A 23836-nucleotide genomic window follows, 5' to 3' on the forward strand; every position below is an offset into this window, starting at 1 on the left:
TTTATTTTTCCTCTGAATTCATGGTCGTAATCTTCTTTATTTATTTATCTGGTTTGTACAATGCTATATACTGTATATAACGTACTTCTTATATTCTGTAAATGCCTTGAGCATGGGAAAGGCTCTATATAAATAAAATGTATTATTATTATTATTATAGTACTCAATGCACCCTAGCGTTAGCCAAGAGCAACACACGGACACGGGGCCCCCTTGCTTAACCCTGTGTGCAAACCACTGATAAGAACTTTGCTGCCCAAAGACCTCAGAAATAGCGACACACGCCCAACCTTTTTTTCTATGCAGTTTTGCCCATTTTTCTGAGGCCTTTGGGCAGCAAAGTTCTTATCAGTGGTTTTTTGATTTTTTTACTTGCTGTAAGTGTAGCTAGCATTGCATGTGTGGAGTTTCAGTGAGCCTAAGTGAGTGCCAGTTTCACTAGCGAAAGTAATCCGAAATACGTTTCTAACGGTCCAAAGTCCTTATAAATAATTTATGGATGACCGATTGGATATCTTTTGGTTTTATTCACATATGGATATAAACTCGTAAAATCATAGTAATGGACTTTTTCACCAGCGCAAACCTTGTAATATAAACGTGCTGCTTTTGTTCGTCCGCCAAAGAGAGATTCCCTAGGGTTCAAAGCCTCTGGGAGTCGAGCGGTTTTCAGGAAATTCTGCACACGGGTGTTTTCACGAACCATTTGTCGCCAATTATGTTCCCAGATTTGATGCACCTGAAAACCCTGCATTTTTAAGTAGTGAACTTTTTCCATAGTTCTTGAATAAAGCGAACCGAATGACGTGTTTGTAACACTATTCCATGACTTTTCATTATAACGGATATTACACCCGTGGAAAAATCAACCGTTAAATTCAAATGCCATCATTATGCCGTTATTTTCGGCATAGCCGTCTAGATAATATTTACCAATACGCATTTCACCTCCGGGTTTTAGCGCGTGCCGAATATCTAGTTTATCTTCGGCCTCTAAATACATGATCCATTGAATGGCCGGTGTAGAGTAGCGCTTCTGTATTGTGTGATAACTGTCTTGTAACGGCAAAGCTATGGTTTGCTCACGCAAAAATTGAAGTCTAAACATTGCCATACAAACACTCGCTAAAGTAACACATTGAAAAGGATCAATCGATAATTTTTTGTATTTGATCTGAAACTGCTCGTCTAAATACACCTTTGTCGTTTTGGTGATCTCCATAACCTCTTGTCTGAACAAAATACAAGCCGACCTTAGAATCTCTACATCTAAGCGACAGTACATTTTTAATTCCTTTTGAAAATCAAATGCGTCATTCTTGTGATTAGAATACTATAAAAGAAATTCTTTCTTTTCGTCTGGCATCATACTTTCCACACCATAAAATTCTACAGCCGGTCCAGGCCCGACATAATTTTGGTTCTCAATCGTGTTAAAAAAATGAGGAAAGTATCCTTTAGCCCCTTTAAAACCCAAAGCCTGCGGTAATTTAGACAATTTTGATGCTAAAAAGTTCAAAGAGTCTATGAATCTGATGTTTAAACCTTTCACCGTTATCGACATGATTTTTCCACCGATCGTTAACAAATCCATTTTCATTATTTCTTTTATTAATTGACTAATTACAAAATAACTGTCATAGGATTTTGCATTGTGTGCAATAAAAGTGTAATTCTTAAACTTACTATCTATAAATGTTGATATAAATCTTTGAACACAATCGTTTCCGGCAAATTCCCAGCTTGTGTTACCATCCATGTGTAAAGCGTATATGTAATTCGGTTCGTGTATACCCGTGTCTTGCCGACATTCAAAATCATAAAATATATATTTTTTTGACATCGGACTCTTTAATAACGGTTGCATATAACATAAGTGATTGTCGCAGCTTGTGATTGTTTCTTTACAATGAGGACATAGCCTCGGTTTGCAACTGTGGGTAAGCTCTGTATAACACTGACAGTATTGTTTCCACTGGCACGTTTTTTTTTGTTTTGGTGTCTCTCATGGCAATCGTTTGATTGACAGAAGATTTTGCATATCCGGCATCTAATTAAACAGCCAGTTACTTCAATGCAGGAAGCATCATGGCAGGTCCTGCAAGGATTGGCACAAACATGGCGAACTTTGTGAGAATAAGCAGCATGGCAAATTTCACAAAAATAATTAGCCCCGATAAATTTCTTCACGTTTAAAATCCCATAATAATGCTCATTGTGTAAGAGTAGGAAAATCACTTTAGAGTTTGTGAAGTATTTCCACGTACTCTCATGCATGTATACTACCTTTATAGAAACATCTAATAGACGCTCAAATTTTTCTACATCTGAAAAAGATATTTTCTTGTCACCCGAAAACCCCAATTGTTTATGCATTTGTCTAGCTTTTTGCAGAATGCAGCTATCCGGTTTGGCTTTCCGACTGAGTAAACGGATGACAGCGCCTGCAAAACATAAATAACCCCAATATGAGAAATCTACTAATAGACGTCGTTTAGTATTAATAATTTTACTGAAGAGTAATGTGTTAATTCTAAGTCTTGCACCACCACGCATGTTTTTCACAATGGTTACTACAAATCGGAGAGAAGAATCTGTAATAATTTCTGTATTACTTTGCAGCATCTGAGACACGTAATTTAAAAAGCCTGTGGTGTCAAAGCTGTCTAGATTCTTTTTTGGGGAATAAAGATTGTTTTGCAAACTCGGGGAAATAAGTCGCAATTGAACAAAATCACATGGTGCAATATTCGGGGATAATGCATCTAAAAGACCCTGAATACTTTGATGAACAATGTTTATGGCCTGTGTATACGACTTAATCCTATCCAAATCGATAAAACGGAAGTCATAGTTATGCTCTGTAGCTCTAAACCTTTTCATCCGTCTTTCAGATTCCCTTACAATTTCAACATGTGCATTAAGAGCCGAAGAATCTGTTTGGTCTCTTGTTCTATTAGCCCTAGGACCCCCGGTACATTTCAATCGCCTTTTCTGATAAGCAGACAGCCGTTTGTATTTATTTTTGATCTTTCTGATCATATTTAAAAATGTGTTACTGGGTTTCATTTTAGCTTGCTTTAGTCATATAGAATTTGTACCAGAACCGGTACCCAGACTTGTGCAATCTTTTAAGATCACGCTTTCCAGTCTATGCAGCCTTTGGTAAGCTGTCTGAAGTTCAACTACAGTACTGGTATCTGGTCAGAATCAAAAATGCCTGAGATACAGGTCAGAAGATATTTCTTTAAAATATTACTCTCAGGACATAATATCTCCTCGATAAAGGCTGATAAAAACTGTATACCTTTACGTCTATTGCTAAATTAATTAATAATTCTAATAGCACACATCAGCCATTTCTCGATTAAATGATGCACATGGTTATCAACTTTATCATCTGAATGAATGGTTTTTCCAGACTTGGTTGTTGCTTTCTCAGTTTTCTTTCCTTTGGAAATGCTACCAACGGATTGCCCAAAATCTGAAAAAAAATTAAAACAACCACAATCTTAATAGCTATATAATATAAATATGGATACGTACAGCAATTCATTAAGCTCGCCGACCCAAAAGGGCCCGAGAAATAGCGACACACACCCAATCTTTTTTCTATACAGTTTTGCTCATATTCTGAGGCCTTTGGGCGGCAAAGTTCTTATCAGTCGAGTGCACACAGGGCTAAGCAAGGTTAGCAGGCCACGTCAGGGCGTTGGTCAGCAAAGTTCTTATCAATGGCTTGCACACAGTTATGCAAGCCGGGACCCCTATCCATGTGTTGCTCTTGCCTAACGCTAGGGTACATTGAGCGCTATAATAATAATAAAATAATAATACATTCTATTTATATACTGTAGAGCCTAGTCCATGCACAAGGCACTTACAGGATATAAGAAGCAGATCATAACGTCATAAATAAATAAATAAATAAATAAATAAAGAAGATTACGACCAAAAAATTCAAAGAAAAAAATAAATAAATAAAGCACAAACACATACAGGCCGACCCCTGAAGATCACAGGTGTCCTTATTGTCTGTGATGTGAACGCCAAAATACATACACACCCCAATTTTGATATTAACAACAAAATTTATTTTTTCTTATTTTCATACCTGTAGGTTGCCGAGGTGCCGTCACAGTTCCTAATAAGGTGGTTGCAACTTGTCCTTGCGGTTATGTGGTGCTTTTTCTCGTTGTTAATCGAGATTCAAGCAATTTCTCACGTGCTGAAATATTGTTAAAATAAAATAATAATAATAAGGTGGTGGATGTATTTTTAAAATTAACATTGTACATACACATATCCTTATAACCTTTAAGGTGTAAACCGATGTTTTTTTTCACTAATTATATATATATATACTAATTCTATGTCGATCGGAAAGCTGAGCATCAAATTCAACCGAATCTAAGAAGCGAGCCATAATGCTCCAGGAATGCATTAAAATATGTTAATGTGTAATTCGGCTCAAGTCAGCTATATATATTAGGCCGATAACCATCTAACATTAATCAAACATTATCGTTTATAAACACACGGTGAAAACGTAAATAAAAATATTCCATATGGAATTTTATCATTTTATACCATGTATCAGGGTACCACTGGAATGTTCCAACGTTATCACCTATAGACAGCCGGTGAAAGGCATATTCCAATGAATTTTTATGAAATTTTATTCTATGGCTGCCTCTAGAATGTTCCAACAAGGCCCCGGGATCAAGTACACGCGTCTTATCTCAACAAACAGCAACAGATGTTAATTTTGTAAAGACACCTAGAATTCCATTTTACCATGTCATTTATGACATATCATATCATAATAATATACACAGTTTTAAAAGTACATGTCTTACTTTTTGCTCTTCGGCTCGGATGCGACCCCTGATCTCCTGGCTTAGAAAATGACAGCTCTATGCGTGCAGCGTCACCGGCAACATACATACTAAATGCGCCGGTTCTTTTTTCCTTATACTTATTTTAAGGCACAAGTTCATCATACCAGGGATAAAAAGACTAGTGAAACGTACACACCATCATCACCTATATATACATAAATATTAACGCTTTATCGGATTTTTTATTTATTTTACAAGACCATTTGCCCTGGCCTGTCTTACCAACTTATAGGCCTATCATAAATTAAATGGCGCGTATTAACAATGACAACAAGAGCATTTCATTTTTACCTTTTAGTTTATCGGTCTATAATAGAATAACACAACGTAATGCACAATCATAATAATATGCACACTTTAAAAGTAGGGTAAATGTCTTACTTTTGCACTCTGCTCGGATGCGCAGTGAAATCTCCTGGCTTAGAAAAACGACCGCCCGAATACCCGAACCATCAATGTATGTATTACAATATTTTTGTCTGTTGCTGTTTAATTCATATGCTAATACATTTTCCAAGGACAGAGTCGTTCGTACATTTTTGACAGCGGCGCCATGTTGCCTTCAATCCATAGGCTTTTCACATCCCCGCCAACAGATCTGTATCCTGATTGGCTGTTATGAACATGGGAAGCGCTCGATGCAGCCAGTGCATGCCCGAACCAGCCTGGTGTAATGCCATTGGCAAGCTTAACATGAGGCTTGTGTTTGTTGATTGGTTAAAAATATGCTGGCGGGTTATCTTAAAAAATCTTATCTTTAAATGCTTTGATTGGCCCTAGTGTTGTAAAAAGCTTCGTCCAAAACGGGTTTTATTTTTTGTAACTCTTCTGCATAAAACGTCCCTTGAATTTCATCACCTGCGTAATCTTTTAGTTTATAGACAGGTTTGATCTGTTTAAAACAGTCCACGATAATAAATATTTCATCTGTAAACGACTGCTCATAGCCTTTTTCGAATACACCTTTTAATTTTGAAACTCGGACATGATCCCCTATTTTCAGAGTGCACGGAGTAGATGTTCTTTGCCCGGCCCTACCATAGACTGTTTTCCAAACACTCAGAGCATTTTCCGGAGTCACATCTACAGGTCTTGTTTTAATCGTGGTGTGAAAACTGTGGTTATAACTCTTTAGAAAGTCTGACAGGACATCTATATACCGAAAAGTATTGGCATATTTAAAATATTTCCACATTTTGGACTTTAAGGTTCTATTGAACCGTTCTACTATGCTGGCCTTTACATCGCTGTTTGTGACAAAATGTACAATATTGTTCTGTTTTAGTAGTTTTTGTACCAAAGTGTTATGAAATTCTTTGCCTTGATCTGTCTGTAGCTTCTTAGGAGCACGACCCTGTCTAAAGATCAAACTAAAACCCCGAGAAACTTTTTTCCCTGTCTTGGCTTTTAACGGTACAGCCCAAGCATATTTTGACAGTACACCGATACACGTAAGGATAAATGTATATCCATCATTGAATTTTGAATAATAAGACATCTCTACCAAATCGGCTTGCCACTGGCCATCGACAGTTGAAACAATGGTTCTGTTTCTCTTGAACCTCAGCCGTGCTGGTTTGTGCACGCTGTAAGTGTATTGCCCAGTCATCCATTCAAACACATTTTTTCGTCGACTTGATACGTTTCTCAAGAAGCTGTTAATACCAGCAAAACTGCCAGGCTCCTTGGGTGTGTAATAGAGTCTCTCTGAAGTTTTCTTTTCCATCCTCTTGCAGGGGTCTGTCACTCAAGCCCCGGCGCTGTAAGCAGATAAGAGCAGGCTCACTCAAGCACGCTGTACTCTGTGTACACGCACCCGGCGCTGTGCGCAGCCAGGAGCTGGATGCGTGCTCCGCCCAAAATCGCTGACTTACCTTTTGACACATTACCGGGGCCCCGAAGGACCGGTTCGGATCACAAAGATGAACAGACTCAGTTTTTTAGGGTCAAGGCTAAGAGCAGCCGACCATTTTCCATACGCACGACTGACAAAAGCCCCGACAACAGGCAGAGATCAGAGCGCGGGGAAACACCCAAATTAACCCAGGTGGCATATGGTGGGTACCGGAAATGCCAGGGGGGCGGGACAAACACCTGTCAAAAATGTATGATGGATAAAAGTGACGCTCCTTTACTACTTACCTAATAAAAGGCTTTAGAAAGTGAGGTGACCTTAACCCATTTAATGAAATTTGATGGACACCACATTAATATTTGCTGTAAAGATCTCCGCAATTTTAGACCTGCAGAGCTGCCAGGCTTGAATGTGAATAATTTAAACAGTGCCCACTTGCTGTCCTTAACAGACCCTGCTGTTTAATCAGACGTCAGTCAATGTGACCCAGCGGCTCAGCTGTAAAGTTCAGGACTGCCAGTTGAATCCCTGCTTCTAAACTGTGTTCTGTGCCACCTTAAAAGTGTCCCTTAAAGTCCCTGTACACCAATAAAAAAAAAAAAAAATACTCAATACAATTTTATTAAAGTCCCTCATGTTTAAATCACATTAGATGCTCTGTAAAATTAAACAGTATGAAATTCTCATGGGGTGAAAATTCTTGCCATATACAATTTGCTATTCTGATCAAATTCAAGAAAATGTTATGCAAAGATAAATGAATCCAACACATCTTTTGTTTCTTATTTCTACATACGGTGGCGCAGTGGGTAGCGCTGCTGCCTCGCAGTTAGAAGACCCGAGTTCGCTTCCTGCACGTTCTCCCCGTGTCTGCGTGGGTTTCCTCCAGGTACTCCAGTTTCCTCCCACAGTCCAAAGACATGCAGGTTAGGTGGATTGGCGATTCTAAATTGTCCCTAGTGTGTGTGTGCCCTGTCGTGGGCTGGCGCCCTGCCCGGGGTTTGTTTCCTGCCTTGTTTCAAGAAAATGTTATGTTATATGTGACCCTGTAGTTAGGATATAGTGGGTTGTATAATGGATGGATGGATTTCTACATACACATTTATAGTGAGCACACAGTGGTATCAAGTTAGCTGTTACTTGCTAGCTACAGACAGCAGTCCGTTTCCAAGCCTAATAAGCTAGAGAAAATGAAGTAAAATACTGAATGGTCACCTGTGTGTTAAAAGTTATAATTGTGATAAGTTTATTCCTGACGTTCATAGATTCTAGGGTCATGTCCAAGGCGTTACTTATTACCAGATGACGAAGTTTCTCATGGAACAACGGTCACTCACCCTTCTACTAGAAATGCTTCTGTATCCCATGCTAAGGTGCGCTGAAGCTGTTGTCCAAGTTAGTATCGGCCCAATGCCCCATAAGGATAGTTAATATGGATGTTCATTTTGTCATTTCCCTGTAGCTTTTCAATAAAAGAACATTTTTGTAATGGAAGACCAATGGCATATACTGTAAGTAATAAATACACAAGACTCACATTGGAGTTTTAGGTAGATGCACACATTTTTCACAATGTCAGCTACTGTTAGTAATTGAGATGTGTGGTAATGTTTTATAGTAACACTAGCACTTTAGCAACAGAACATAACTTTTTTTACCTGGCAGGTTGCTTTTACATTTACTTACTTGGCTGACACCTTTATCCAAGGTGACTTACAACATTTATGATACAATTGGTTATATTTCTTTTTGGTTTTCAGGTTGGAGCGCAGGCAGGTCAAGTGATTTGCTCAGGATCACACAGTTTCAGTAGCAGGAATTGAGCACCCAACCTCAGGGTTTGAAGTCCAAAGCCTTAACCACTATACCACATTTCAACAACATTGATTAATATCACGTATTTTCCTTACTGAATGTAGCTCAAAGTCCTTAACAAAAAGAATGGCTAAAAGAGCTACACAAAGAAAGTGAAAAAACAACAACAGTTATTTATAAAAGGCTACTTCAGACAGAAGAAATGGGTTGAAAGCTTAGAGCAATCAATGTCAAAAATAATTGCTTCATTTAACTTTTATGTGTTGCACAAGCTGAAACTGTGTGGTTCATTTACGTGTTCATTGCCCATATAATTTTGTTATTGATCGGTATTTTCTCCAAAACACTTCTAATGCAGTGTGGCGTGGTGGCACAGCTTTTAGTGTGATTGCCTCATAGTCCACCAAAGGGAGTACATCCACACTCTCACTCAAAATGGGTCCAACCTAGAATCACCAGTTAGTTTAGCACATAGAGTGCAGTATGTCTTTAAGGAGTAGGAGGAATGAACAGTGCCAGGTGAAAAACGCACAAACAGACATGGAGACAATGCGCCTACTCAGCAATCAGGCACAGGAGATGATCCCAGGAAGGTGAACCCAAGAGACAGCTACGCTGAACACTGTGCCACTCATGTAAACAAAGTTAATTAAAAATTAAGGCACAATATTTAATACAAGACTTGAAAAAGCATTCAGATGGTAAATAATTATGGGATTGCTTAATTAAAACATTCACAAATCTACATTAACTCAAACGTCATGCAAACGTAGAGATGTATAATCCTACAGCAAAAAAGAACAATCATAAACATTAATCCACCTTAATAAAAGGACATGTGTTTGTGTCTGTGTGTTTGTCTGGTTGCTCTGTGTCTGTTATATACCATTTGGTATTCGATTTGCAAAAGTAGTGCTAATGCGTGTCATGCGCCAACTGTTGGAATGAAAAATGCAGGGGATTTTAATACTGCATGACTTATAAAATACATTCCAATAGATGGTGCAGTGCATACCATATTAATGCTGAATATGTTCAACAGAAACTAACTGCCAGACAAACAGATGTCAGCTTAACCATCTTAATAAAAGGACAAGTGACTATATGTGTGTCTACGTATCTGTGTGCCATACTGTTGCTAGAGTCAGAAAGAAAAATATAAAACTAGGAAAAACATATAGAAGAAGGGTCAAAAAATCAACAATGACAATAAAAATACCAAATCAGGCTCTAAAAATAACACAACTAGCCTTATCAACCTATTGTGTTGTCTAACTGCAGCATGGTAGGAACCTTCATGAAACTGCTCAGGGTACATGAACAAGGTTTATATCTGTTATGCTAATGACAGATAACTTCACCTGGTAGGCAGTGGATGAGGGAAAATAACAATAAATCAATGTGCAGGTTGAAAAACCAAAGTCCTGACATGACTAGGCTAGAGTCACCAAAACAGACCAATGAGCCAGCAACCACCACCATGTTTTTCCATCAAAATTATTTGAGTGTGAGTGAGAGTGATTAGTTTGAAGACCCATGCTAAGTGGAAGCAGCGAAAATGGCCAGCTCTGCCCAAAAAGGAAAAGGTCACCATGAGGGAAAGGGATTGACTGTGTATTATTATACCAGCCAAAACAGACAACAAACGTGTCAAATAAGAAACTTGAAGTCTATGTTGATTACTTAGATTTCAAGCCATCTTAGACAGGTAGCAAAGCTTGTCTATGCATATAAAAGGCTAAGGGTTGTTCATCTGTCACTCAGAAACTCGAGAACCACTGGGCCATGAACTTTAATCTTAGTCTTAATTGGGAGCTTATATGCGTAACATGACCCGCAAATTAGAGGTGCAGGCTACCTTGGCCATGTAATATGGATCCTCTTCGCAGCAAGCAGCAGTGTGGATACGCACCATGGCTGACAGGAAAAGAAATGCGATGACATCTCCTAATAGTGAAGCGACTTACAGAAGACAATGGTATGACAGGATGAATAAGAATGACAGCTCCAGCATCTGCTGCCTGTCATACAAAAATATTTTTAATATATAAGTACATCTTGTTTATACATTATATGGTTATTATGAAATAATACTCATGCTCCTGAATTAAAAATACACTGCACAACATTTACTCATCCACCAATTTACTAAACTCAACTTTCATGGTCTTAAGGAACCATATCATCAGGTTGCAAGGAACTTAACCTAGCAAGATATTAGTGCAATAAGCTACTATAAAGAAAAATTATTTCAGATTCCAGCCTTCTGAATTTTTCATCAATTTACCCAGTTTGGAGCGATCTACAAATGTTTCCAGCCTAATGCAGGCCTTCAGTTTTTAAACTCACAGTCTTTTTAAACAAGTCTTCTTCAACATGATTCACTACATATGATGCCAGACCCAAAAATACTTAATTTATTTTTTTAATCATTTCCATAGTTCATTTATAAAATGAGATCCCTGGGGAAAAATAATAATTATATAACCCTAGTGGGTTCGCCTCCTGCTCACTTAGCTCGCCAACCCCCCCAGCCTGCGCTAAACACCAGCCACTTCGCGTCTCTGCCATTTGCGTTGTGAAGAGGGGGGCTGAACGCTCCCTAAGGAGATGCGGTCGCTCCTGCCGAAACCCCCTGTTAAACGGTGATACAATGGGAAACAAATACAGTTTTTTTTTATCCCTCTTTGCTCGATCAGCTGCTGGATTGCTGCTGCTGCTGGGGCTGCTGGTGCCGTGCCACGTGATCTGCATCTCACGCGGTGCTTTGAACATTTAAAAGCCCATACAGCAGCTGTCCTACTCTTTGTCTTTTATTTCTGGCCCCAGGCAATGTTAAATCTCTTGGCACAAAGTCTTGTCTCATGGGATGTGAGTTCTTGATATTTTTTAGTTTATAATTTAAAAACGGAATAAGAATCCGAAAATCTAACAACATCACATTAATGTTCGATAAATTCTGAAAAGAATGATACCAAACTTATATATGTAGGTTTTTAAACAAGCCCAATTTAAAGCAAGACAAAAAAATTAAATAAAATTGTTGCACAAAATCGTTGCACTTTTAGGCTTAGGATTTTATATATATAGAGAGTGGATAATACAATCTTCCATATTTGTGACTTTCATGCAAAACTGGCATTAAATTCATATTAATTTGAAAAATGAAGCCATTTATTTCCTGAATATGCTATTCTTTTATGTAATCTCTCTACATGGACTGAATTAACTGTTAAAAACAGTCCCTTTTTCATTCACTACTACTTTTAGTGACAGCAGGAAGAATTTTTTTTTACTTTTTCTGTCAAGAGGGACTGTCATCTCTAGGCTTATTGTGAATAAAAGACCACACTTCAAAAAACGAAACTAAAAGATAAAGCCATTGAATCATTCTTCGTTAAGATAAGGCAGCTATTGTTTATTTGTTTGACTGCTATGTCTCTTTAGTTACAGTGGATTCAGAAAGTATTCAGACCCCTTCACTTTCTACCCACTTTATTGTGTTATAGATTTAAGTGGATTTAAATGGATCAGTTTGCAAATATTGCCCATCAGTTTACACTCAATAATCCATAATGGGAAAGTAAAATCATATTTTCAAAATGGGATGCAAATTAATTAAAAATCACGTATCCTGTTTGTTTATAATTTTCTTTATATATGTCTAGAATGTGACTGGAGTCCACCTGTGCAAACTGAACTGATTAGACATTGTTTAGAAAGGCACACACTTGTAAGGTCTCACCATTCACACTGCATGTCAGGACAAAGACCAAGCCATGAAGTCCAAGGAACTCTCTTCAGTACTCTGTGATAAAAATCTGGTGAGGCACAAATCAGGGCAAGGGGATAAAGCCACTTTTAAAGCTCTGTGTGTTTTCAGGAGCACAGTGGCCTCAGTAATTTTTAAAAGGAAGATATTTAAAACCAGAAGGTCTCTTCTAAGAGTTTGTGATCCAGCTAAACTGAGTAACTGGACAAGAATGGCCTTGATCAAGAGAGGTGACCAAAAACCAAATGGTCACTCAAACAAATTTTCATATGTCTTCTACTAAAATGGCAGAACCTGTTGGTAGGGCAACCATCTCAGTAGCATTCCATCAATCAGGTGTTTATGGTAAAGTATCTAGAAGGAAGCCACTCTTGGATAAAAGGCATATGACAGTTTAAAGGACTCTACTAACTCTTTGGGCAGGACTCCAAGCACTATGTCTAGTGAAGACCAGGCACTGCTCATCACCTGCCTAATACAATACAATAGTTTATTTTTGTATAGCCCAAATCACACAAGAAGTGCCACAATGGGCTTTACCAGGCCCTGCCTCTTGACAGCCCCCCAGCCTTGACCCTCTAAGAAGACAAGGAAAAACTCTCAAAAAAAACCTAGTAGGGAAAAAATGGAAGAAGCCTCGGGAAAGGCAGTTCAAAGACAGACCCCTTTCCAGGTAGGTTAGGCGTGCAGTGGGTGTCAAAAAGAAGGGGGTCAATACAATACAATGCACAGAACAAAACACAAGTAATCCTCAATACATATATCTCTCTACTATAAAAAATATCTTGGGAGGGAGACGAGGGAGACGAGACATGATCTTCTCGGAAGACACTTTGATATCATGCAAGACAAGGCAGTGAGACAAAAGGACAGCTGCTGTACAGGCTTTTAAATGATCGACGTGCAGCACGACAAGCAGGACATGCATCTCGCCAGCAGCAAGACAGCAGATGATCTGACCGCATCTCCTTAGCGTGCGTTCAGCCACCCCCCCTCGCAACGCGAGCAGCGTTATACGTCATGCAAGAAAGAGATTTAATCATGCCCGTGGCCAGAAATAAAGTACAAAGAGTAGATGACAAAGTAGAATGTTGTAAAGAATTCAAAAATGTTGGCGCGGTACACATGCACAGCAGGTTAGAGATAATGGAAGTATGAAAATTCAAAAGTCTCAAAAAATGGAAGGAAATATCGCATTAGCGCAAACTAATGGAAATTATTACTCGGTGAAATAATGGAACAGCGAAAAGAGATTGAATATATTGTTCAGATTTAAACTTTAAGTCAGAGACTTGTAGATCGTCTAATTTGTGTTGCCAGTGAAAATTAAAAGATTCCAAAAACGTTGTTGCAGTATGAAGTCCCGTGAGACAGAAACTTTTAACATGAGATTCTTTCAGGTTATGCCCTACTTACAACTATTTTGAAACAAGACCACGGTCATCTAACGTCAGTCGTGTGAATGCTCTTGTCAGACACACTTCCTGCGCTCTCAGCTCTTATAGATTTTATCAGGACAATAATATTACACATTCTAGATGACACGCCAACAACAAAGTGAAGAAGAAAGAGCATGGACAAACATTCGAGAAAGTCGTTTTATTTATTAGAGAGAAAGAAACAATTTTCATAATGTAAGTCCAAGCACGGAATCAAAATTCAATGCGATCTTGAAGAAAAGATAATTCCAAATATTGTTTTTACAAAAGTTTTAAAGTAAAAGTGAACATAATGCATATGTAACAATTCCTATGAAAATAACAATCTCTTTAAATTGTATATGCGGTAAACCAAGCCCAGGGGTAGATGAGCAAAGCGAGCAGGGGGCAGAGCCCCCTACTAATAGTAAAATAAAAATATTTCAAGTACAGAGCAGAATTTAACTGTAGATGATATTACATAATATGATTTGGATCCACCATAATACCATCTCAAAGGTGAAATATGGTGGTCGCAGCATCATGCTATGAGGATAGTTCTCTGTGGTAAGGAGAGGGACACTGGTCAGAATTGAGGGAAGAATAAATGCAGCCAAATACAGAGAGGTCCTTAAGAGAAAACCTGCTCCAGAGTCTACATGATCTCAGTCTGGGGTACTTTTAAAAGATGTCAGACTATGAAACAGCGTTACTTTTAACATGTTACCCTACTGCTGTCGAGATTGTGTTGGCCGAGTTTAACATTGTATGTTCAGCTCATCAGCATAAATTTAGCAATTTCTAAAATATTGAGAGATTATTTCAGCCAGGAGAAAAAATATTCCCAAACATTTTCCCCTGGAAATTTATTTTATAGATGCTTTTATTCATGGCTGCTAAAAGCATGTGCAAAGTAAATTCATGAGCAGCCTGACAGAGTGCAATAGACATGTGCAGACTACAAAATCATTAACAGTAACCCGGTTAAAGGTTTACATGGTAACATAATTGGGTTATTAACAGAGAAGTCTGTTAGTCTGTTAGAAGAAACTGGGCTTCTGTGAATAACCGGGTTACTGAAGCACATGTTGTTTTGTCTTGGTAGAGTAATATATTGCTCTGCTTTCTCCTGTTGTATTATTAATATGTAGCCTTAGAATGCCTAATCTCACAGACTTACCACTGTTTATAAGGTATTATTGTATATAACTTATCCCCACCTTCCCTTCTATATCTATAACCTCAGGCAATTAAATGTAGTAAAAAGACAAGCAGAAGTTAAGTTACAGTTTAAACAATGTATTATTGATAATATTCATAAATAATTAAAAAATGCAAAGTATTTTTGAATATTGGCAATCATACAACCTGATTAAATGGTGATATGTTGTTCAGGCGGCACACAGACTTGTAGTTACTTAAATGTCTCTAGTTAAGGCATCGTTGGTGCTCAGCTTTCAGCCACATGTCTGTTCAAAATGGCTGCTAAACTGTGCTCTTCATTGTGTTGTCTTCATCATCACAGGTTAGCAAGAGAGAGATACTTCTTCATCATATGTTGGTTGGTAAGAGAGAGATTGTGAGGTTAAACACATACATTTATAGATGTTCTGTCCAACCCCTAGAGCCAATAGGACATCATGGTACTTAAAGGCCTCTGAGACAAGCCAATTCCAAACAGCCATACCTCACACCAATGGGGGAATAGAACATCTTGACACCTGCCCCCAAACCATATGTTAAAGTACACCTTAGCCTACTTGCTGGGGGGGGTTTGCGCGTTGGGGGGGGATGATAGAGAATGGCTGCTTTCATTGTAAAAGTGGAACAAGTCAAAATAAATATATTAATGATAAAAATCTTCATGATCCTGTGTTAGACTGGTGCCCAACGAGGGTTAGTTCCTGTCTTGTGTTGTGCTGTGACACTGAATTGGATTAATACAGTTCAAGTATCTTATATGAAGTTGTCTTCATGCTATACTGTGAGTTGCAGGAGAGCAAATGTGGCTCCTCGAGAGATTTACATGAAACGTAAATGTACATTTTGCAATCTGATGCTAGGCAAGATGGTTTCCTGTGATTGTATTTCTTGAGAATCCACCACTTCTTCATACATGCAAATCAAGAAACCATCTTAATTTAATATAGCACCATCACAAAGTGCTTTAAAAAAATAAAAGTCACACAACACTCATAGAAATGCAGCCCTAACAGATATAAGAATAACCCAACCAAATAATTAAATTCTTCTCTTAACCTGCAAAGCTGTCAACAGCAACACCCAGAACGTCTGCTTGTGTGGCTTACTCTATCTCAGTGTTTCCCAAACTCGGTCCTGGGGACCCTCTGTGACTGCAGGTTTTTGTTTCAACCAGATTCCTAATCAGTGACAACACCTGAAAACACTGAGCTCATTTAATTAGCTGGGATTTTTTTTCTCTTAATCTACATTAAGTATTAATCTACATCACAAGTGTGATTTTTACATTTATAAGAAACTTAGAAATATTTTTGATTTTTCTATAGATTTACTAGGGGGCTTTGCCCCCTGCTCGCTTCGCTCGCCAATTTTTTCTTTGAATTGTTTCTATTTCTTTAGTTTCACTTTTATTTCAGAACTTATTTAAAAACAATATTTGGAATCTTTCGAGTCCAAATATGCTGAATCTTTTAAATGAGGTCAATGAGACATGTGTTTAATGTGTCAGGTTAGAGATAATAAAAACTGGAATTCAAAATACCCCAAAAAAACGTAGGCGCGAAACACATGCAGAGCAAGATACAGAATATGAAAGCAGAAAAAACGAAAGTGTCAAAAAAAAAAGTAAACATCGCATTAGCGCAACAAAAGAGAAATTATTACTCGCAGAAATAACTAAAAGGCGAATAGAGGTCGAATATATGGACACAGGTGATATGTCAGAAGTATGTAAATATTGTAAGACTTTGAAGTTTAAGTCAGAGAATTTCAAAAACATGTTTTACCTCACATGCATTTATTGGTTACTTTGAAAAAAAAATTATTAACTGCTGATGATGTAGATCGCTTTGTCTGTGCTGAAATTCCAAACAGAGAAACCTAGCCTGAATTATGTCTAACCTGCTCTGCATGTGTTTGGCCCTTTTGTTTTGTAACCTCTTTATAACGTTTTACTTTGTTTTCTACTCTGTCTTTTATTTCTGACCTCGCTTTATCCTGCTTTTTTTTCAATGACAACTGGTCCGTGGTGATTATTTTCCCTTTTTCGAGTATTAATTTCCGTTTGTTTGCGCTACTGCGATCTTTACTTTCTTTTTCTATACTTTCTGATTTCCCTACTTTCATATTCTTTAACTTTCTCCACATTTGAATGGCACATACGTTTTTTTTTTTTTTGGATCCTTTCGAATTGCACTGCTTTCATAATCTCCTCCGCATGTGTATAGCGCCAACGTTTGTGAACATCTTTATGAAGTTCTACTTTGTCTTTTACTCTGTCTTTTAATTCTGAGCCAGATTGGACGTGCTTTGTTTCAATTCCACTTGTTATGGGCTGATAATTACTTGCCTTATTTTCTGAATTTGCACCTAGATTATTTTTTCTTTCCAATGCTCTTGAGTCTCTTTTCTCCGCGCTGCTTCCTTCTTCGCTTATTCATTGACGTTTCATTTATAACGTATTGTCTTTATACGCTTTATATGCACTGAGACCCTGGATCTGTATGTGCTCAAATCCTTCACAACACTGAATATTTTGCTGCCCCGTTGTCTTATTTGATAGATTGTAAGTAGGGTGTGTCTTGCAAGAATCTCATGTTCTACGTCATCGCGAGACGGTCCTGGGTCAATCTCTTGGCACAATGTCTCATGTTTACGGTCCCTGCGAGACGCACTGTGGCAAGTCTCTTTTGTCTCGCGGGTGTTTTAAATGTCTTTCTGAGAAGATCACGTATCGTAGCCTTGCTTTTGCTTTCCAGGATTTTTTTTTATAATAGAAAGAAATGCTTAACTCTCTTTTGTTGATTTCATTATATTTTTGCCCTTTCTCTGTGCAGTTTTTCCCCTTCGTTGTATCTTATTAATGACAATTAAAAACGAGCAGAACAAACACGCAGGCAAACAACACAGAATAATCAAAGGCTGCAACTACTTTAGCATCAGACCCACTGATTAGTAAATAATGGATTAATTAAACAATTAGAACACCTTGAAAAGTAGAATGAAAATCAAGATGAAAATACTGTTAAAAAGAAAAAAATACATTATTCCCATATAACTGCTTGGTACATTTTAATATTTTTTTTTTACCAAACTTAGTTTTCTAGTTTCTATATTGTTCCCAAAACACAGAACTTGGGAAATAACCGTTTACTTAATTAGCCCAGGAAGCTGGTTGGAACAAAAACTTGCAGCCACAGGGGGTCTCCAGGATCGAGTTTAGGAAACACTGCATCTCAACCCATTTGTCATCTGTGTTTTTTCAGTTCTGCATTTTCTGCTGCTACAAACCCCTATAAATTGTTTGCATCTGCCCTCTCAGTCCCTTTCTCAGGGTATATTTATGAAACTATACCAAAACACCTTAGATTAGATAAAGTTTATTAAATTTCCATGGAGAAATTCAGATGTATACAGCAGCAGAAACATAAAAAATAAAACAATACAGACTCACAGGGCAGATAATACAGCCAATCAAGCAATCAATCAATCAATAAATAAATACATAAAAATAAATGTATATTGTGCAGATATTTCAAAATGAATTTAAAGAGTAAGAATTGAGCTTCCTGATAGCAGTGGGCAGAAAAGACCCCCCCAGAGGCACTTCTTTAGCACACTACGTTAGAATGAGCCTGTGGCTAGAGCTCACAAGAGAGTGCCACCTGGAGGGGATTTTTCAAGATGGCATCCAATTGTGCCACCATCCTCTTTTTCACAACAGCTTCTAGTGTGCCTGGGTTTCGCCCTGTGATGGAAGCAAACTTCCTTGGTAAGTTCGTTCAGACATTGTGCTTCTTTTGTGCTCAAGTTGTTTCCCCATGAAACCACATGATAGAAGAACATATTGGCTACTGTGGGTTGGTAGAACATTTCCAGCAGTTTGCTGCACATATCAAAAGACCTGAGTCTGCTTAACAAATCCAGTCTGCTCTGGCCCTTCTTGTACAGCATCACTGTTGTGTTGTCAGACCAGTCCAGTTAGTTTTTCATGTGAACCTCCAGGTACATGTAGCTCTGCACCATTTCCACGTCCTCCAACTGAATGGTGACATATCTCAGAGGCTGCTTGACATGCTGGAATTCCACAATCAGCTCTTTTGTTTTGCTTATGTTGACTTGCATGTTGTTATTCCTGCCCCACAAGATGAAGTCCTCCACAACCTTCCTGCACTCTGACTCATCTCCATTATCAATGCAGTCTATTGTGGACGAGTCTCCTTCTAATTCTGGTTTTCTTAAGGTTCTAAGATTGTTTCTACTTTTCTTCACAGTGTTCCATCTCCTGTTACAGCAGATTTTGTTTCCACAGGACATTTTTCCACCATATCTTCAGGCTAGTGATCCTGGCTTTTGCCTGGATTATATATGGCCCCAATGACCCAAAAGCTGCGATAACTTAGTTAAAAAAATGGACAGAGGAATTGATCGCTTTAACTGATTTTTCTTGAAGAGGCAAATCTATAGTTATGTACAGTATGTGCCGAAGCAGGGCCCCATGCGGCAGATGGCTCCATCTCCCAAAGTTGCTAAAAATTGACTAGCTGTCTTTTTTAGGTGTTAATAACTCAGAAGGCAGTGTTGTCTGATTTCTGAAACAAATTTAAGAATTGCAGTCTGCTAGAATCTTATGCATTTGTTGTGTTTATGTTAACTCTGCTCACAGTGGTCAAAGAAATGTTAAAGTTACCAGAACTTCTAGGTCAGGCTGTCATTATGCTAGTGAACATAGACCTTTATTCATTAACCTTTTTAATGGAAAGTCTACCATGAAACATCAATATCCAAGGAGACGTGAAACTCATAAGAAGAAAAGAAAAAGACAGGAGTGCAAAAAACAAAAAAACAGGAAGGTGCCATTTTTAAATTGTGCTCACTGTTCAAGCGATATGTAAAAATATCTACAGCAACAAAAGCTGCATCTATTAGTAGGAGCAATAGTAGTGATGATATAAAAATGCACAAGACAGCCCACCATCTAGACCCTTGATTTCACTTTGCTGCAGAAGGGACAAGGAAAGAAGACCAGAGAGGCAATGCTAGTGACCAAAAGCTCTGCAAAGCAAAATGTATGTTTTGACAAAGTAGTCTTGTGTAAAGAAATTTAAAGGAAACACACACAAAAAGAGTGAGGACTGGGTTTTATATTTGTGCATGTGTGTGCATCATAGAGTGTAAGATAGCTAAGACGTAATTATTATATAATTACCCTTCATATTTAAAATTGCACCCCAAATATTAGACAGGACTAGTCTAATTTTAGTAATGAGAACTGCATACTGCCTTTATAATGTGTGTTTTGTCTTGGTAGAGTAATATTTTACTCTACTTTCCCCTTTTGTATTGTTAATATATAGCCGTTATCAGAATGCCTCAAATCTCCCAGACTTGCCACTGTTTTTAAGGAATTGTACTTCATTACTTCTCCCCACCTTTCCTTCTACATCTATAACCTCAGGCAATTAGGTGTAGTAAAAGACAAGCAGGAGTTAAGTTACAATTTAAACAATGTATTATTGATAACATTCATAAATAATAACAATATGCAAAGTACATTTGAATATTGTCATCCATACAACCTGATAAATGGTGATGTGTAGTTTCAGGCGGCACACAGACTTCTTAGTTATTTAAAATGTCTCTAGTTAAGGCATCATTTTGTGGTCAGCTTTCTTCAGAACAGGCCACATGCCTGTCTCAATATAGCTGCTAAGCTGTTCTCTTCATTGTGTTGTCCTTTGCAGTTCATGGTGTGAGATGGTCTTTCATCAGTTTGGTAAGAGAGAGAGAAGGTGAGGTAAAGCAAGCAAATTTCTAGGTTTTACTGTCCAACCCCTACAGCCAATAGGGCGTGATGGTACTTAAAAGCTTTTGATACAAGCCAATTCCAAACAGCCATGCTTCAGACCAATGGGGCAGAGAACATTTTAACACCTGCCATCCCCCAAAACCATATGTTAAGGTAAAGCTTGGCAGTTAGGCAGTCTGGCATTTCCGGTGGGAGTTGAGAGAGAGTCCTGCAGAGAAACACTTACCAAACTTGTTTGAGGCACTTCCCCCCAATCCTATCGTAAAATTCAAAGACACTCATTCCTAAAAGGGGGGTAAACATGAATGCTTCTCACTAATGTAACACTAATATTGCATTGCTTTGCCTAAGTTACAAATAAAGTCATACAAACTATCAACTTGTATGCAAAATTTCACATCACAACAATGTGACATAACATTGTTTAGTTACATTGACTCTTCTTAGCTGCTTGAAATCATTTTTTTATTTATTTTATTGGCTTATAAGATAATTATTGACACTTATACTGAGTACAGTGAAATTTTACTTCCATGTGCTAATCAATATGCCAAACTTTAAAGAGTAAAAGCCAACAAAGTTTCTAGGCAGCGCCCCATGACCCGTATAGCTGCCATTTGTTTTTGGTATAGCGTCTCTAGTGTCTGTCACCACTGCTTCCTTATTTCTGCTGATATTTTGTTTCTTCATTTCTATTGTACTCATACTTTTCTCAGTTTATTGTCCTAGTGAGCACAATAAACCTGACTAACCTGAACAACATGGAGCAAATCTGCCTAAAGAATGGGCCAGAATCACTCCTGAACAAAGGGCAAAGCTTACTCCAAATGGTTTAAAGTTAATGTGGAAGGAGACTCTACAAATATTAAACTGTACAGAATGTGTACTTTTGGGAAACAGCTCATTCTTTTACAAAAAATGTCACATTTAAAAAAAAAAAGCTAACTTGAAGTTTTAGTGTGTTGATATAAAGGTATCACAGACAACAAAATTTCAAGTTAAAATTTGTTATTTAGTAAGTTTTGAAGACATTGTGCATTGTGAGGTGCAAGTGAGGGAGAGGAGAACCAAATCAGACCACCGTGTTTACTACCAAAATCTAAAAATGAGCATGCGGTGGAGCAACAGTCACCTTCCTAGCCTCAGAAGCTTTTCAAAGCTATTGTCTCTCTCCAGCAGATCTGACCAGACAAGGCATGGTTTAGGTGCCCTGACTGGACAACTCAGATTTGAGATGGTATTGTTAGGGTTGACATCCCCTCTTGCCTTGGCATTGCGGTGTACTGATTAAGACTTGGACCTCAAACCCTGAGGTTGTGGGTTCAAATCCTGCTACTGATGCTGTGTGACCCTGAGCAAGTCATCTGACCTGCCTGTGCTATGTAATCGATTGTATCATAAATGCCTGTAAGTTGCCTTGGATAAAGGTGTCAGCCAAATAAATAAATGCAAATTGCATACCTTCTCTGATCCTGGAAAGTGATCCTCAGATGTCCATGCATGACAGTATATACTGTAAATGAAAGACTGGTTAATTGATTTAACTAATTCTGTACTGGGGACTACACTTTATATTCTTCTAAGATGTACAGAGCCACATGATCCAGTCACTACAAGATACTACCTTTCTACACCCTTATGAACTGTACAAAACTTCAAATGTACTCAATATAAAGTGTCACTGAGATGACCTAATAGAGTAAATAGGTTCTTCATTGACATGGTCTGTATAGAATTTTTTTTTTCTTTTGAGATAGAGATGTTAGATGGGCTCATGCCACATCAATGTCTTCCTCCTCTGCAAAATGATTATCCACCAAAGCAGTGGTCGAAAGTGGAATAAGAACTTCAAGTGTTTCAGCTTTTTCAGCCAACAATATACAGTGCATCTGGAAAGTATTCACAGCGCATCACTTTTTCCACATTTTGTTATGTTACAGCCTTATTCCAAAATGGGATTAAATTCATTTTTTTCCTCAGAATTCTACACACCACACCCCATAATGACAACGTGAAAAAAGTTTACTTGAGGTTTTTGCAAATTTATTAAAAATAAAAAAACTGAGAAATCCCATGTACATAAGTATTCACAGCCTTTGCTCAATACTTTGTCGATGCACCTTTGGCAGCAATTACAGCCTCAAGTCTTTTTGAATATGATGCCACAAGCTTGGCACACCTATCCTTGGCCAGTTTCGCCCATTCCTCTTTGCATCACCTCTCAAGCTCCATCAGGTTGGATGGGAAGCGTCGGTGCACAGCCATTTTAAGATCTCTCCAGAGATGTTTAATCGGATTCTGGGCTCTGGCTGGGCCACTCAAAGACATTCACGGAGTTGTCCTGAAGCCACTCCTTTGATATCTTGGCTGTGTGCTTAGGGTCGTTGTCCTGCTGAAAGATGAACCGTCGCCCCAGTCTGAGGTCAAGAGCGCTCTGGAGCAGGTTTTCATCCAGGATGTCTCTGTACATTGCTGCAGTCATCTTTCCCTTTTTCCTGACTAGTCTCCCAGTCCCTGCCGCTGAAAAACATCCCCACAGCATGATGCTGCCACCACCATGCTTCACTGTAGGGATGGTATTGGCATGGTTTCCTCCAAACATGACGCCTGGCATTCACACCAAAGAGTTCAATCTTTGTCTCATCAGACCAGAGAATTTTCTTTCTCTTGGTCTGAGAGTCCTTCAGGTGCCTTTTGGCAAACTCCAGGCGGGCTGCCATGTGTCTTTTACTAAGGAGTGGCTACCGTCTGGCCGCTTTACCATACAGGCCTGATTGGTGGATTGCTGCAGAGATGGTTGTCCTTCTGGGAGGTTCTCCTCTCTCCACAGAGGACCTCTGGAGCTCTGACAGAGTGACCATCGGGTTCTTGGTCACCTCCCTGACTAAGGCCCTTCTCCCCCGATCGCTCAGTTTAGATGGCCGGCCAGCTCTAGGAAGAGACCTGGTGGTTTTGAACTTCTTCCAGTTATGGATGATGGAGGCCAATGTGCTCATTGGGACCTTCAAAGCAGCAGAAATTTTTCTGTAACCTTCCCCAGATTTGAGCATCAAGAAAATCCTGTCT

The 23836-nt window shown here is 38.5% G+C and overlaps 1 protein-coding gene across 2 annotated transcripts in view; it reads left to right on the plus strand.

Moving 5' to 3' along the window:
- The window catches only part of LOC114661248 (interleukin-21 receptor-like), a 70461-nt gene that overhangs the window by 23264 nt on the left and 23361 nt on the right, over nt 1-23836 (plus strand). The window lies entirely within an intron of this gene.

Source organism: Erpetoichthys calabaricus, chromosome 11 (genome assembly GCF_900747795.2).
Source record: "Erpetoichthys calabaricus chromosome 11, fErpCal1.3, whole genome shotgun sequence".
In the NCBI taxonomy this organism is placed as follows: Eukaryota; Metazoa; Chordata; class Cladistia; order Polypteriformes; family Polypteridae; genus Erpetoichthys; species Erpetoichthys calabaricus.